Genomic DNA, 17511 nt, shown 5'->3' on the forward strand with positions numbered 1-17511 from the left:
AAATTAATTAAAAAAAAAAAAAAAAAAAATTTAAGGAAAAACAAAACAAAACAAAAAAGTAATCTAATAAAAATCAATAAAATCTGTGAATGTGAAAATAAAAAAATGATGTTACATGTGGATATCATATTTTCAACTACTAATATTCAGGAAACACATAGGACTGAAAAACAGATTAAACTATACCACAGGATGCTCTCACTAAAATCTAGGCTGTAGAAAAGACCACAGGACAAATGACCCAGTTTCTTCAACAAATAAATTGCAAGGGGGGAGAAAAAAGAGAGTTGAAGATTAAAATAAAGAGGCATTTTCAACAAATCACAATGTGTGGACATTATCTGAATACTAAATGAAACGAACTGCAAAAATTTTAATATTATAAAATAGTTGGAAATTTGAGCACACTGAATATTTGCTGATATTAAGGCATTACTGTTAATTTTATTTGGGGTGTGATAATGCTATAGTGGTTATTTTTTTTCAAAATCTTTATCTTTTAGAGATACATATTGAAAAATTTAAGGATTAAATTATATGATATCTGATGTTTGCTCCAAAATGATATGGGGGAGGGTTGGCTGGGAGGTAGAGGTGAAGCAAGATTGACCACGAGTTGTTAATTGTTGAAGGTAGATTATGTGTATGGGTATTTCTTATACCCTATGCTTATGCACATGTTTAAAATTTTCCATAATAAAAAGTTAAATGAAATAAAACCTACAAAGTGAAAAAAAATTTTAATAAAAATAAATAAATGAAAGGACACTCAAGCAGCCCTGTGTAGAGGAAACAATTCACTAGCACCAACCCGCCAGCCCTGTGGGTTTAAAAAACAATTCACTAGCACCAACCCGCCAGCCCTGTGGGTTTATGCCTTGGTGAGAATCTTCCCGCCCCACTCAAGTCATCAGATGACTCCAGGCCTCAGCTTTTAAGTCTTCTAGTTAAGGCTCCAGACATTATACAGAAACACAGTCTCCTGCTGTGCCCTCTCTGAATCCCTGATCCACAGAAACTATGAGTTAGTAAATTATTATTGTTGTTTTAAACTACTAAGTTGTGGGAAGACTTATTATACTCAATAATTCCTATAGGTAGGAACATACCCAAAGCAGTTAATTAGCAGACTGGCAAGAGAAGCCTAGAGAAAACCAGAGATCTAGGACAGAGAGGAAGGGATATTTACTAACCGTACTTGTCTTTTAAAAGTTTTTTTATTTTATTTTTTTATTTTTGGCAATAAAGAGCACAACATTAAAAAAAATCCATGTAGTTGTAATCCAAATCAAGATATAGAACATTATGCCCACCAACATCAAGCCCCTCTCACGCTCCCTCTTAATCTTACCCACCCATTGTCTTGATTTCTACTATTAGTTAATATTGCCAGCTTTCAAACTCCATTTTTAAAAATCCTAAAGTACATTTTCTTTGTCCTTGGATTTTGTTTTGTATTGAACATTATATTTGTGAGATTCATCCACATTTTTGTAGTTGGATTTGTTTTCATGAATTTATAGTATGCACATATATGTCAGTGTTCATTCTACTGTTGATGGACATTTAAATTATTTCCAGTTTGGGTCTATTATGAATATCAATGCTATGAACTTCTTGGACATGTCTTTTGGTGCACACATACTCTGAGGGGTTACACAACAGGGAAGGCTTTCATAGTAACAAGGGCTAGACAAGGAAAGAAAGTCATCAACTAAGAAAAAAATGGACATTCATTAGAGGAAAGTAAGGCTCAGGTGATGATGATTTCTCATTGGCTGAGCTGTGGCATTTTCCATTGGCTGGGCTTGTTGCTGAGCGAGAAGGAAGGCTTCCTTTCTCCGGTTGGGATAGTAAAGTAGCTGCACTTACTTTTGGGGAGTGCAACATCCTGTTGAGGTCGGGAACTGACTTCTTCCGCTTGGGGTAATTGACATCTTCCTGTTTGGCAGTAATTGATGAGTGGTAGGGCATGAGAGCTCCCTCTACAGGCCTCCCTGACTCCAATTTTAGTTGAGGTTTCCTTCTATTAATTTTCACACTAGCATAACAATAAAAGCAAACCTGAAGAAAAGAAAACCACAGGCCAATCCCACATCCTACAAAAGATAATTGTGGAGAACCTTATAAGAAAAACATGCTACAGTGAAGTAAAGTTTGTACCAAGATGCAAGGATAGATCCTTAAAAGGAAATCTATTAAAATAATTAATGATATTATAAAGTAAAAAAAAAATATTAATGTCTCAATAGATGTTAAGAGGGAATTTTAATAAGAGCTGATGTCCATCCATGATTTAAAATAAAATCAATCATTTTTTAAATAGAAATAAGTGAATACTTCCTCAACATGATGAAAATATTACACATAGTAAACCAAAGCCAGCCTTATGCTCAATTGTGCAAGACCAGAAATATTTCCATTAAGATCAGGCTGTCACCTGTGACTATCAGTAAATGGTGGGATTACAATTTGGACAGAGGTTTTCTCTGTCTGTTGGGGACAATGACCTCCAAGAAGCCAATCAACATATCAATCTGTTTATCAAATTATATTATTGTGTGAAAAAGTGGGTTACAAACCAGTATTATCCATTTTTGGTATAACAAACTATGAACACTTAGATATGCATATTTATCTCCTTTTGGGATGTACTGAAATGCATAAGGCTGTAAAGCATATTCAACCCTACTACCATGATGGGGGAGGGGAGCATTGTGAGAGGAAATTGTTTTATGGCTTATGAAGTGTTCATATAGTATTTGAGGTCCCCCCACTTCTTGCCCCCAAAGGGCATATATTACTTTCAGAATCAGGAAAAATAACAAATAAATTTCCAATAGAAACAAAAAATTGAGTCACCTAGAAATATTGTGGCAAGTATTATTTATGAAAATATTTCTATGGCACAAGTAGAAGGATGATTTCCCTGCCAATACAGCCAAAAAAAATAGTCTAAGGGAGCAGTTTGAGTACCATCTAAAAATTCAAATAGTCAATACTTCTTTGGGGGATGCTCTTTGAAGAAAATTATTCTTTCATAGACATCTGCATTCTTTTTTGGTGACAAGTGTTCTGGAGATTATTTAAACATGCTTTCCATGGAGGGAAACCCAGAGGGAAATATTGTGGTGGTCCTGGCCCCCACCATCCCTTTCTGACCCCTTCTAGCCTCACTCCTGCCCTTCCAAACGCTTCCAGGAACACAGGAGCAGACAGCTGGCAGGCAAAGTTTGCACTGGGCTCAGAATTGTGATTTGTTTATCCTGCTGTAAATGATTTGAATTAGTTGCCAATACTGGAGAATTGGGAGACTTCACATAAAAATGACCAGATCTTCTTGAAAACCTGGAGGCTCTGGTAGAGCTGGTCTCACAGTCCTCCAACTCCTGGGGGGTCTTTGGACCACGCGTGAGGCGTCACCCTGGGGAATGGAATTTGCCACACCCTGTGCCTTACAAATCATTCAAAACCTTACAAAACCTTTAAAACCTGCTTCTAGCGTTCACCTTACATCACTAATGATTGATGAAGATGTATTGTCCTATCCTATGCATGGAGATTTTTCATTTTATGAGAAAGCCAAGCTATAAAATGTTTCTGCCTACATACCAGGTACTAACCATCAAATCTTTTACTCGTTTACTGTTTTATCCGAAGCAATGTAAATAACACAGTGGATGCTGCCTCTTAAATAATCATCTTCAGCATCATGAGAAGGTAATGCTTACTATTAAATCAAATAGAGATACCAGGCTTTTCAACTGCTGAAACGGTCTAAGCATGATTTTCAGGCTTTGGTAACTCCGAACACCGTGCAATGCTGCCACCTTGAGGCTACATCCCTGATGCGTCCCAACATCAGTTCTTGAGGTAACGTTGCCATCTGCTGAGCTATCCCGAGATTTCAGAGCACATATAAAAGAGCTCTGAGGCCCAGAATATAAATGAAATATCCATCAAATTGTGTGTATGTGACTGCTAACAGTGGCTAACCATCTGTGGATAGTTGTCACATTGCCAGTTCAATATCTGTGATGTCATGGAATCTTGGTGCTAGAAACAAATGCAAATTTTTACCCAAGGAAGTTGAGCACCAGATCCCTTTGAGAATAAGAGAAGATGTTCATGCATCTGAGATGGTTTGGATTAGTGATTCCCAAACGCTTTCCTCCAGATGCTTTAAAATCAATTGGGGAGCTTGTTAGAAATCTGTGTCTTGGGTCCCAACTCAGAAATACTTGGAATCTGTATTTATGCGAGCTCCCGGGTGACTTGGTCTGCACCCTGACTCATGAACGAACCCTGGGTGACAAGCCAGCCAGTGGCGCCAGATTGCACTCATGTATTTGTTCCAATGTTATTGTATGTTTGGGTGCAGTGTGCTGAGTGAGGTTTCTTTTCAAAGAGCCCTCCTTGTTTCAGGATGTGTGCTGTTAAATGGTGAATTACATGCACGCAGTTAGAATAAGTAAAGCAATCTAGTTCCTGTGAGAATGTCCAAAATATAGCAGAAAGAAAAAACAGGGATCCCCATAAGTCTTCTCCAGTGAGAAGACAGTAGCTTTCCAGGGAAGTGTATACAGATCCAGGCACTTGCCAGCAAACCTGTGGGAATGGAAGCCAAATACCATTCTAGGTAAAGAACATGAATGCACAGAGGTGCAGCGGTTTGCAGACATACATTATTGCTGAGAATGTGTAAGCATTCGTTGATTCCTGAGTCGTAACGTTTTTAGTGCGAGGGTAAGAATTAAAAACTGCCCAAGAATTCAAGATCCTGTAGATCCTGCAAACAAGTAGGCATTTCGTCATGTAGATGAGTTACAGGAAACCACGGGACATTTGCACAGGGAGGGACAGAATCTGACTCATGGAAAGAGTACGTAGGAAGAGGGTGAAGGTGGATTTGACAAAGCTACTTGAGAGGAAAGAGCACAGGCAAAAAGGTTACTAGGAGAACTCAGCCTATGGGTGATGGGGTCCTGACAGTGGGATTGGAAGGAGGGGAAGAGATGGACATTCCCAAGCTGGACAAGCTGGACAAGCAGAAGCATGAGTGATTGGATGTAGAAGGTTTGGCAGAGGGAAGAAACCAAGATAATTCCCAGAGTGATTTCTCTGCCTACCTCTACCACCTCCCAGCTGAGCACCTGGGTAAATGAAGGTACCGTTCCCCCAAAGAATAAAATAAAGGGAGGCGAGCTGGTGCTGAATAGAAATATGGTTTTGAGACACTCGCATGCAATATTGCAGCACCAATGTACGACTATCTAGTAATTCGTCTGGGATTTAAAGAGAGGGCTGAGCTAGAGATTTGAGTGTAGAAGTTAACCTGGTGTGAGTGGTAGACCCAGCCATGGATATTACATACGGTGCAAAGAGAAGGGAGGGGAGGAAGCTCAGGGGGAGGATGCACATTTAAGGAGTCGGACAGAGGAGCAGGCAAAGGGGCTGGAGAATGAGGAGTAAAGAAGTACGAGGCAAAACAGGGGAGATGGGGAGGGAAGAGAGCTTCAGAGAAGTGGGGGTGGTGGATGGTGTCAAATGTTTCCCAGGGGTCAACTAAGATAGAAAAGTGTTTGTTAGACTGCAACAGGGATCTCAAGAGTTTAGCAAGAGCAGGCGTTAGTGGCAGATGAATAAAATGAAGGGAATTAGGTACTGACCGAAGACTTCCATATTACTGAGCCCAACAGTTGATATTTAGCTATTAAGCCCTCACCCCCAATTTTGGCACTATTGTCTACTCCATCCTTCACGGAAAAGAGAAGAAAAGCTCAGAGGGCATGGGAGACGAAAAGAGAAGAGGTGAAGAGGGTAGCCAATGCAGGATGGGTTACTTAAAGGGCATAAAGTGAAAGCATCCATGGATTAAACAAGTTTTTTTCTCTGTAATAATCACCAGAAGCACAATTGTCTGCTCAGGGTGGAGGGGGGTGAGAGGTAAAAGTTTGAAGGTGGCTACTGAAGGGACCTGCAAACGGCTGTGAGTTTTTAGTTATCAATTTACACAGTCATGCTCAGGAACTCAAGAATTTTTCTAGAATTCTGTTAACAGAATGGGTATTGAGCATTGAAAAGAACACTACTCAGCAGGATAGCATTGGTCCTCACCCAGGTATTAAGAATCTCCATGAAAAGATGAAAACTCAGTGAATTCATCAAATTATGAAAACAAAAAGATACATGCACCCCAATGTTCACTGCAGCACTCTTTACAATAGCCAAGACATGGAAGCAACCTAAATGCCCATCGACAGATGAATGGATAAAGATGTGGTACATACATACAATGGAATATTACTCAGCCATAAAAAAGAATGAAATAATGTCATTTGCAACAACATAGATGGACCTAGAGATTATTATCATACTAAGTGAGGTTAGTCAGAAAGAGAAGGACAAATATCATATGATATCACTTATACGTGGAATCTAAAAATTGATACAAATAAATCTATATACAAAACAAAAACAGACTCGCAGGCATAGAAAACAAAATTATGTTACCAAAGGGGAAAGCAGGGGAGATAAATTAGGAGTATAGGATTAACAGATACAAACTACTATATATAAAATAGATAAGCAATAAGGACTTACTGTATATCACAGGGAACTATATCCAATATCTTGTAAAAACCTGTAATGGAAGAAAGTTTGAAAAATTATATATATGTGACAATCGCTTTGCTGTACACCTAAAACTAACACAGTATTGTAAATCAACTAGACTTCAATTTAAAAAAAAAGAATCTCTATGACTTTGGCCTTCATTTAATCACCTGCAAAGTATAGGTCTGGAACAAAATGCTTTCTTAGCTCCCAGTCAGCTCCAGCAGATTCTAGACCTATAATTGCTCAAAGTCTCATGGGCAGTCGGTGCCTTCCCTGCTGTCTTCCCTCTCCCTGAGATAATAATAACCTATTCCAGATCACCCTACTTAATTCAATAACTCTTTGAGGTGGGTACTATTATAATCCCATTTATAGATGAGGAAAACAAGGCACAGAAAGGTTAAGAAAATTGTCCAAGTACTCAGCTAATAAACAGTAAAGCAAGGTTTTGAACTCAGATAGTCTGTACTTCAGAGTATAGATCCTCAACCCTTGGTCCATGCTATTTCCCTCTAAAGATGATGCAAGAAGCCAAAGGAAGTAGTCAGAAGATCCTTTAAGAATTTGAGAGTTTCAGCCAGTTTGGAGTTGTTCTTCCACTAAACCCTACCCCTCAAGTCTTGGTCTCAAAGCAGGTCCAAGCTGAGATCTTCACATCTCTAAAGAATTAAGGCAGAGGAATTCAGTGAATGATTTAGTTCTTTCCCCTAATTGACACCAACCTCCTTGGACCTATCATCATATCTGGTGTCCTATAGTTGGAAATATAACAAGGATCTCATATCTGCTTCTGTCACTAAATAAAATCTTTCCTGTTATGCCTCCTTTCTAGGTGTAGTTACAATTTCCTTAATGGATCAGTTGACTATATGGTTCTTAGTTTCTTGGTAGATTCTCCTTCTCTGCTTCACCCCAAACCACATTGCTTTGAGGAGTGACCAAGGAAAAGTACAGGCATTCAGAAAGATCCCATGACATCATTCATGATAAAACCATAGCCCTGAAGCAAACGGCTTCCCAGCTCCTCCAGAACACAGGATGTAATCGACTAAACAACCATTTTACCTAACAGTAATATTTTTCTCTGCAAATGGAATTATCAGAACCCAACTGTCCCTTCTGTCTGAAATCTTACCCTCTCCATCTTTGCCTGTAGAAAATTGTTGCATCCTTTTAGGTACATCTCAAATGCCAACTTCTACATTAAGTCTAGAGACACTCAGAACCCGTCGAATCTTCTTTGTTGAGTCCCTGTATCACTTACCTGTAAACATCCATTACAATGCTTATCTCTATTTGTGTCTGTGTCTTCTTTCTATTTATGAACAGGATTTCATTTTCACAGAAGCATGAGGCAGAGCTGGGACATTATCGGTTTTCAGGCTGACTGCCAAGTGCCTCCCAAGTTCACCTCCCACTCCTGCACACTCAGCTAGATTGACACATTCTAGAATCTGGTCATCAGCCTCACAGGCCTGGGAACCCAATTTTCTAAGTATTCCAGACCATACAGTCTTAGGGAGGCTTTCTCAAACTAACTTCACCAAATTTTAAAAAGTACACAGAGGGGAGACCTTCAAGATGGCGGAGGAGTAAGACGTGGAGATCACCTTCCTCCCACAAATGCATCAGAAATACATCTGCATGTGAGACAACTCCTACAGAACACCTACCGAGCACTGGCCGAAGACCTCAGAGCTCCCAAAAGACAAGAAGCTCCCCACATACCTGGGTAGGGTGAAAGAAAAAGAAAAAACAGAGACAAAAGAATAGTGTCCATCAGCTGCACCACTAGGAGGGAGCTGTGAAGGAGGAAAGGTTTCCACACACCAGGAAGCCCCTTCACTGGTGGAGATGATGGGGGTGGGGGTGGGGGGCGGCGGGAAGCTTCAGAACCACGGAGGAGAGCATAGCAACAGGGGGCAGAGGGCAAAGCAGAGAGATTCCTGCACAGAGAATCGCTGCCAACCAGCACTCACCAGCCCCAGAGGCTTGTCTGCTCACATGCCGGGACACGGGTGGGAGCTGGGAGCTGAGGCTTGGGCTTCGGAGGTCAGATTCCAGGAAGAGGACTGGGGTTGGCTGCGTGAACACAGCCTGAAGGGGGCTAGTGTGCCACAGCTAGCCAGGAGGGCGTCCGGGGAAAAGTCTGTACATGGCTAAGAGGCAAGAGACCATTGTTTCAGGGTGCACGAGGAGAGGGGATTCAGAGCACAGCCTAAACAACCTTCAGAGATGGGCACGAGCCACAGCTGTCAGCGCGGACACCAGAGCCAGGCATGAAACAGTAAAGCTGCTGATTCAGCCACCAAGAAGCCTGTGTACAAGCACAGGTCACTATCCACACCTCCCCTCCTGGGAGGCTGTGCAGCCCACCACTGTCAGTGTCCCGTGATACAGGGACAACTTCCCCGGGAGTACACACTGCACGCCTCAGGCTGGTGCAACGTCTTGCTGGCCTCTGCCGCCACAGGCTCGCCCCACATCCGTACCCCTCCCTCCCCCCAGCTGAGTGAGCCAGAGCCCCCTAATCAGCTGCTCCTTTAACCCCATCCTGTCTGGGGAGGAACAGATGCCCTAAAGCGACCTACATGCAGAGGCAGGGCCAAATCCAAAGCTGAACCCCAGGAGCTGTGCAAACAAAGAAGAGAAAGGGAAATCTCTCCCAACAGCCTCAGGAGCAGTGGATTAAATCTCCACAATCAACTTGATGTCCCTCCATCTGTGGAATACTTGAATAGAAAATGAATCATTCCAAAACTGAGGAGATGCACTTCAGGAGCAATGATATATAATTTTTTTTTCCTTTTTCTCTTTTTGTGAATGTGTATGTGTATGCTTCTTTGTGTGATTTTGTCTGTATAATTTTGCTTTCACCATTTGTCCTAGGGTTCTTTCTGCCTTTTTTTTTTTTTAATATAGTTTTTAGCACTTGTTATCATTGGTGGATTTCTTTTTTGGTTTGGTTGCTCTCTGCTTTCTTTTTTTAAAATTACTTTTTAATTTTTAATATTTTTTATTTCAATAGCTATTTTCTTTTCTTTTTTTTCTTTCTTTTTTCTCCCTTTTCTTCTGAGCCCTGTGGCTGACAGGGTCTTCGTGCTCCCACCGGGTGTCAGGCCTGTGCCTCTGAGGCGGGAGAGCTGAGTTCAGGACATTGGTCCAACAGAGACCTCCCAGCACCACGTAATATCAAACAGTGAAAGCTCTCCCAGAGATCTCCATCTCAGCGCTAAGACCCAGCTCCATTCAACGACCAGTAAGCTACAGTGCTGGACACCTTATGCCAAACAACTAGCAAAACAGGAACACAACCCCACCTATTAGCAGACAGGCTGCCTAAACTCATAATAAGGTCACAGACACCCCAAGACACACCACCGGACGTGGTCCTGCCCACCAGAAAGACAAGATCCAGCCTCATCCACCAGAACACAGGCACCAGTCCTGTCCACCAGAAAGCCTATACAACACACTGAACCAAACTTAGCCACTGGGGGCAGACACCAAAAACAATGGGAACTATGAACCTGCAGCCTGGGAAAAGGAGACCCCAAACACAGTAAGTTAAGAAAAATGAGAAGACAAAGAAACACACAGCAGATGAAAGAGCAAGGTAAAAACTCACCAGACCAAACAAATGAGGAGGAAATAGGCAGTCTACCTGAAGAAGAATTCACAGTAATGATAGTAAAGATGATCCTAAATCTTGGAGCTAAATGGAGAAAATACAAGAAACGTTTAACAAGGACCTAGAAGAACTAAAGAGCAAACAAAAAATGATGAACAATACAATAAGGGAAATTAAAAATTCTCTGGAAAAAGGGAACACTCTTGCACTGTTGGTGGGAATGTAAATTGATACAGCCACTACGGAGAACAATATGGAGGTTCCTTAAAAAGCTAAAACTAGAACTACCATATGACCCAGCAATCCCACTACTAGGCATATACCCTGAGAAAACCATAATTCAAAAAGAGTCATGTACCGAAATGTTCACTGAAGCTCTATTTACAATAGCCAGGATATGGAAGCAACCTAAGTGTCCATCAACAGATGAATGGATAAAGAAGATGTGGCACATATATACAATGGAACATAACTCAGCCATAAAAAGAAACGAAATTGAGTTATTTGTAGTGAGGTGGATAGACCTAGAGTCTGTCATACAGAGTGAAATAAGTCAGAAAGAGAAAAAGAAATACTATATGCTAACACATATATATGGAATATAAGAAAGAAAAAAAAAATGTCATGAAGAACCTAGGGGCAAGACAGGAATAAAGACACAGACCTACTAGAGAATGGACTTGAAGATATGGGGAGGGGGAAGGGTAAGCTGTGACAAAGTGAAAGAGTGGCATGAACATATATACACTACCAAGCATAAACTAGATAGCTAGTGGGAAGCAGCCACATAGCACAGGGAGATCAGCTCAGTGCTTTGTGACCACCTAGAGGGTTGGAATAGAGAGGGTGGGAGGGAGGGAGATGCAAGAGGGAAGAGATATGGGAACATATGTATATGTATAACTGATTCACTTTGTTATAAAGCAGAAACTAACACACTATTGTAAAGCAATTATACTCCAATAAAGATGTTAAAAAAAATTCTCTAGAAGTAATCAATAGCAGAATAACTGAGGCAGAAAAACGGATAAGTGACCTGGAAGATAAAATAGTGCAAATAACTACTGCAGAGCAGAGTAAAGCAAAAAGAATGAAAAGAATTGAGGCCAGTCTCAGAGACCTCCAGAACAACAACAAATGTACCAACATTCGAATTATAGGGGTCCTAGAAGAAGAAAAGTAAAAGAAAGAGACTGAGAAAATATTTGAAGAGATTATAGTTGAAAACTTCCCTAATATGGGAAAGGAAATAGGTAATCAAGTTCAGGAAGTGCAGAGAGTGCCATACAGGGTAAATCCAAGGAGAAACACACCAAGACATATTAATCAAACTATCAAAAATTAAATACAAAGAAAAAATATTAAACACAGAAAGGGAAAAACAACAAATAACATACAAGGGAATCCCCATAAGGTTAACAGCTGCTCTTTCAGCAGAAACTCTGCAAGCTAGAAGGGAGAGGCAGGAAATATTTAAAGTGATGAAAAGGAAAAACCTGCAACCAAGATTACTCTACCCAGCAAGGATTTCATTCAGATTCGACAGAGAAATTAAAACCTTTACAGACAAGCAAAAGCTAAGAGAATTCAGCACCACCAAACCAGCTTTACAACAAATGCTAAAGGAAATTACAGGAAAAAAATCTGCAAAAAATACAACCACGTGGAGACTAAACAATACACTACCTAATAACCAAGGGATCACTGAAGAAATCAAAGAGAAAATCAAACAATACCTAGAAACAAATGACAATGAAAACACAATGAGCCAAAACCAATGTGATGCAGCAAAAGCAGTTCTAAGAGGGAAGTTTATAGCAATACCTCAATACACAAGAAACATCTCAAATAAACAACCTAACTTTACACCTAAAGTAATTAGAGAAAGAAGAACAAAAATACCCCAAAGTTAGCAGAAGGAACGAAATCATAACGATCAGATCAGAAATAAACGAAAAAGAAATAAAGGAACAATAGCAAAGATCAATAAAACTAAAAGCTGGTTCTTTGAGAAGATAAACAAAATTGATAAACCACTAGCCAGACTCATCAAGAAAAAAAGGGAGAAGGCTCAAATCAATAGAATTAGAAATGAAAAAGGAGAAGTAACAACTGACAGTGCAGATATACGAAGGATCATGAGATATTACTACAAGTAAAACTATATGCCAATAAAATGGACAACCTGGAAGAAATGGACAAATTCTTAGAAAAGCACAACCTTCTGAGACTGAACCAGGAAGAAATAGAAAATATAAACAGACCAATCACAAGCACTGAAATTGAGACTGGGATTAAAAACCTTCCAACAAACAAAAGCCCAGGACCAGATGGCTTCACAGGCAAATTCTATCAAACATTTAGAGAAGAGTTAACACCTATCCTTCTCAAACTCTTCCAAAATATAGCAGAGGGAGGAACACTCCCAAATTCATTCTACGAAACCACCATCACCCTGATACCAAAACCAGACAAAGATGTCAAGAAAAAAGAAAACTACAGGCCAACATCACTGATGAACATAGATGAAAAATCCTCAACAAAATACTAGCAAACAGAATCCAACAGCACAACTTACATTCCCACCAACAGTTCAAGAGGGTTCCCTTTTCTCCCCACCCTGTCCAGCATTTATTGTTTGCAGATTTTTTGATGATGGCCATTCTGACTGGTGTGAGATGATATCTCATTGCAGTTTCGATTTGCATTTCTCTAATGATTAATGATGTTGAGCATTCTTTCATGTGTTTCTTGGCAATCTGCATACCTTCTTTGGAGAAATGTCTATTTAGGTCTTCTGCCCATTTTTGGATTGGGTTGTTTGTTTTTTTAATATTGAGCTGCATGAGCTGCTGGTAAATTTTGGAGATTAATCCTTTGTCAGTTGATTCATTTGCAAATATTTTCTCCCATTCTGAGGTTTGTCTTTTCATCTTTTTATGGTTTCCTTTGCTGTGCAAAAGCTTTTAAGTTTCATTAGGTCCCATTTGTTTATTTTTGTTTTTATTTCCATTTCTCTAAGAGGTGGGTCAAAAAGTATCTTCCTGTGATTTATGTCATAGGGTGTTCTGCCTATGTTTTTCCCTAAGTGTTTGATGGTGTCTGGCCTTACGTTTAGGTCTTTAATCCATTTTGAGTTTATTTCTGCATATGGTGTTAGGGAGTGTTCTAATTTCATTCTTTTACATGTAACTGTCCAGTTTTCCCAGCACCACTTATTGAAGAGGCTATCTTTTCTCCATTGTATATTCTTGCCTCCTTACCAAAGATAAGTTGACCATATGTGCGTGAGTTTATCTCTGGGCTTTCTATCCTGTTCCATTGATCTATATTTCTGTTTCTGTGCCAGTAGCATACTGTCTTGATTACTGTAGCTTTGAATATAGTCTGAAGTCTGGGAGCCTGATTCCTCCAGCTCCGTGTTTCTTTCTCAAGATTGCTTTGGCTATTCGGGGTCTTTTGTGTTTCCATAAAAATTATGAAAATTTTTGTTCTAGTTCTGTGAAAAATGCCAGTGGTAGTTTGATAGGGATTGCATTGAATTTGTAGTTTGCTTTGGGTAGTAGAGTCATTTTCACAGTCTTGATTCTTCCAATCCAAGAACATGGTATAACTCTCCATCTATTTATATCATCTTTAATTTCTTTCATCAGTGTCTTATACTTTTCTGTATATAGGTCTTTTGTCTCCTTAGGTATGTTTATTCCTAGATATTTTATTCTTTTTGTTGTAATGGTAAAATTGATACAGCCACTATGGAGAACAGTATGGAGGTTCCTTAAAAAACTAAAAATAGAACTACCATATGACCCAGCAATCCCACTACTGGGCCTGTAGCCTGAGAAAACCATAATTCAAAAAGAGTCATGTACAAAAATGTTCATTGCAGCTCTGTTTACAATAGCCAGGACATGGAAGCAACCTAAGTGTCCATCAACAGATGAATGGATAAAGAAGATATGGCACATACATGCAATGGAATATTACTCAGCCATAAAAAGGAATAAAACTGAGTTATTTGTAGTGAGGTGGATGGACCTAAAGACTGTCATTCAGAGTGAAGTAAGTAAGGAAGAGAAAAACAAATACCATATGCTAACACATATATATGGAATCTAAAAAAAAAAAAAAGGTTATGAAGACCCTACAGGCAGGACAGGAATAAAGATGCAGACGTAAAGAATGGACTTAAGGACCCGGGGAGGGGCAAGGTAAGCTGGAACGAAGTGAGATAGTGGCATGGACTTATATATACTACCAAATGTAAAATAGATAGCTAGTGGGAAGCAGCCGCATAGCACAGGGAGATCAACTCGGTGCTTTGTGACCACCTAGAGGGGTGGGATAGGGAGGGTGGGAGGGAGATGCAAGAGGGAGGAGATATGGGGATATGTGTATGTGTATAACTGATTCACTTTGTTTTAAAGCAGAAACTAATGCACCATTGTAAAGTAATTATACTCCAATACAGAAGTTAAAAAAAAATAGTACACAGAATGGCAAGTTATTAATTTACAAAATCTAGTATCTGGCATGGTCAGATATTAGTATAGTGAGAAGTCTATGAGAATTAAGGGGAGGTATGGAAGGTATAAATTATATGACCAAAAATATTTAGTAGCATCAGCCTATGCTACTTAAATTGATCCACCTCCACCAAAAAGTTTTATCTGTCAAAGGCAGAGAAAACACTTCTAATTGCAGAGTTAGGGAATCAGTGTCATGGTACTTCTATATCTGTGCTGGCCATCTTCCTCCTCTCCAAGTATTTTTTCTCCAGAGGATAATACAATTGATTAGAGCTTCACTCTCTATATTATAATCTTTCCCCTTTACTGCCATATCATACTGAAACAGTATCAAATTTTCTCAAAGTCATCAGCCTCATGATAATTAACCATATCTTGGTTTTCTTCCATAGCTCATGTGAATCCCATCCATTGTGTGAGGATTTTACTAGTGTGACTCTCAGCAGGAGCCCTAATTTATGGTATGCACATTGTATGTTTCCCTAAGAGCACACAATGTCTGGCTCCATTTTAGGTCCATACCACAGTGCCTGGCTCAGAGTAAGTTCTCAAAAAATATTTTGATTCATTTGAATGTGTTCATTCAACTGTTTATTTCATTCATGATGTAAGCTTGGCAAAAACTGCATGAGTTTGAGAATTGCTTTTGCCACTACTAAGTTGGTGCCATGTTAAATGATAATGAAAAAGAGCAGGACCTTATGGTCCTTTCCCCCCATGTCCTCAGCCTGCCTTTTGTCTGTAGAAAAACTTTAGTCAAATAGTAAGTTTAATCAGAGAGGTGAGAAAATGCAGAAGCAAAGGAAAACAAGCAGGACCAAATAATAATAGTTTAGTCATTAAACAAAGTCAAGGACCTCTCTTTCCTGTTCAAGGGCTATAGGTAATATTCTGAGCCATAACATTTGAGCTGTTTTGAAGATACTTAAGCCCCCACCCGGTGGAAGAAGTTAACTACATTATGACCAGACGTAAGCTGCCACAATTCTGAGACCTGGACTCAAAGAAATGGAACAAACCGACCTTGGAACTGAAGACTAACTGTACTTATAACAATCAAGATGACGCAGATCAGATCACCGATGACCAATTTCAAGATGATTGTCAGAGCTGACTGCTGTTTATGCCTGTAGCCCCCTCCTTCCACCTATAAAAGCTCTTGCCCACTGATTGTCAGTAGGGGATGGAGGTGGCCTTTGGACATGAGTCTGTCCCCATCCCCCATGCTGGCCCCAGTTGCTGGCCCCTGAAATAAAGCAAATTTTCCTTTCCACTAACCTTGCTTCTTTACTGGCTTTTAAGCGGTGAGTAGCCAGACCCTACCTTTGGTAGCAATAAGTTTAATTTGTCATTTAGTTTGCTATCTCAAAAAAAGAATGACAACTGCTGACATTTTCAAATGAGGGAAGAAATCACAGTGATTGTGGTGGGTAGGTTGCATTATTATTAAATCAGTAATTTTAAGACAGTGGTTCCCAAAGTGAGATCTCTAAAAAAGTGCAACAGTATCACCTAGGAAGTTGCTAGAAATGTAAACCCTTAAGCCCCTCCTCAGATCTATTGAATCAGGAGCTCTGGGGGCAGGGCTCAGCAATCTGCTTTTTAACAAGCCCTCCAAGCAGTTCGGATGCACACTCACGTTGGAGGGTCACAGCCCTCGTTTGTTCAGGACCTCGCACATGATTTCAATGGCTCTCACCTGCAGACAAACAAGCACGTTAAGTCTCCTGCACACTGAGCCTGATAGCATATCAGATGATAAGTAACCTTCAACACGACAGTCCCTGTGATATGCCAGTCAGTTGACATGTATCTAGTACCATGCTGTATGCAAGGGTTTCATTAAATTAAAACACTTAATTGATATTGTAAATAAAGATAGCCCTGATAATCCCACACTAGGAAGTACCTCCAGCCAAAATAGCATTTGAATGATTAAGAGCAAGGCTTTTTGCCAGTCATAAATCCTAGTCATTAAGACATCAGAAAAGAGGAGAAAAGGCAAAATATCACCAAAGCTTCATGATGATGTTAATTATACCAGGGATGGAGAAGAGAATCCATCTGTGGTTGTTCCTGGGCAGGACAATTAAGAAAACATACTCTTGGAATCAGACTTTGAGAAGCCTTGCTGGATGGCAGCTCATCCAAGCAGCAAGGGGATGGTGGAGAATCTACAAGATGCACCTACAAGGAATGAGAACGAATTGCTCTACCACAAATATGTGCAATGCAGAAAGGGCTAGAGTTGTATATCCTAGCCATGTCCCTGCCATGCTTCTCAGATGCCCTCTGCTTCCTCTTTGGGTGACATTTTACAGCCATCTGTGGTTAGATGTAGCAAAAAGAATAACTTCTGGGTCAAATGCAACCAAGAGGACTTTGCCCTATTTCTGGGGTGAATGGACAATTACTGTTTGCCAAAAATAATCTTGTTTTAAATGCTGTCCTTATGTAGTTTTGATAGTATCTCTTTTCCTTTCAGAAGTATCCCAGTTTTGACAATAAACTATGTAACCACTGGAACTATTACTCAAATCTCCTTTTATCTCCTCCTCTTTCTTCTTCTTCCTCTCCCTCTCCCCCAACTCCTCCTCCTCTTTCTTCTTCTCCTTCTTCTTTCTTCTTCTTCTTCTTCTTCTTCTTCTTCTTCTTCTTCTTCTTCTTCTTCTTCTGCTTCTTCTTCTTCTTCTCCTCCTCCTCTCTCTTTCTTTTTCTCTCTCTCTTCCTTTC

This window comes from Neophocaena asiaeorientalis, unplaced genomic scaffold (genome assembly GCF_003031525.2).
Source record: "Neophocaena asiaeorientalis asiaeorientalis breed wild unplaced genomic scaffold, Neophocaena_asiaeorientalis_V1.1 scaffold297, whole genome shotgun sequence".
NCBI lineage: Eukaryota > Metazoa > Chordata > Mammalia > Artiodactyla > Phocoenidae > Neophocaena > Neophocaena asiaeorientalis.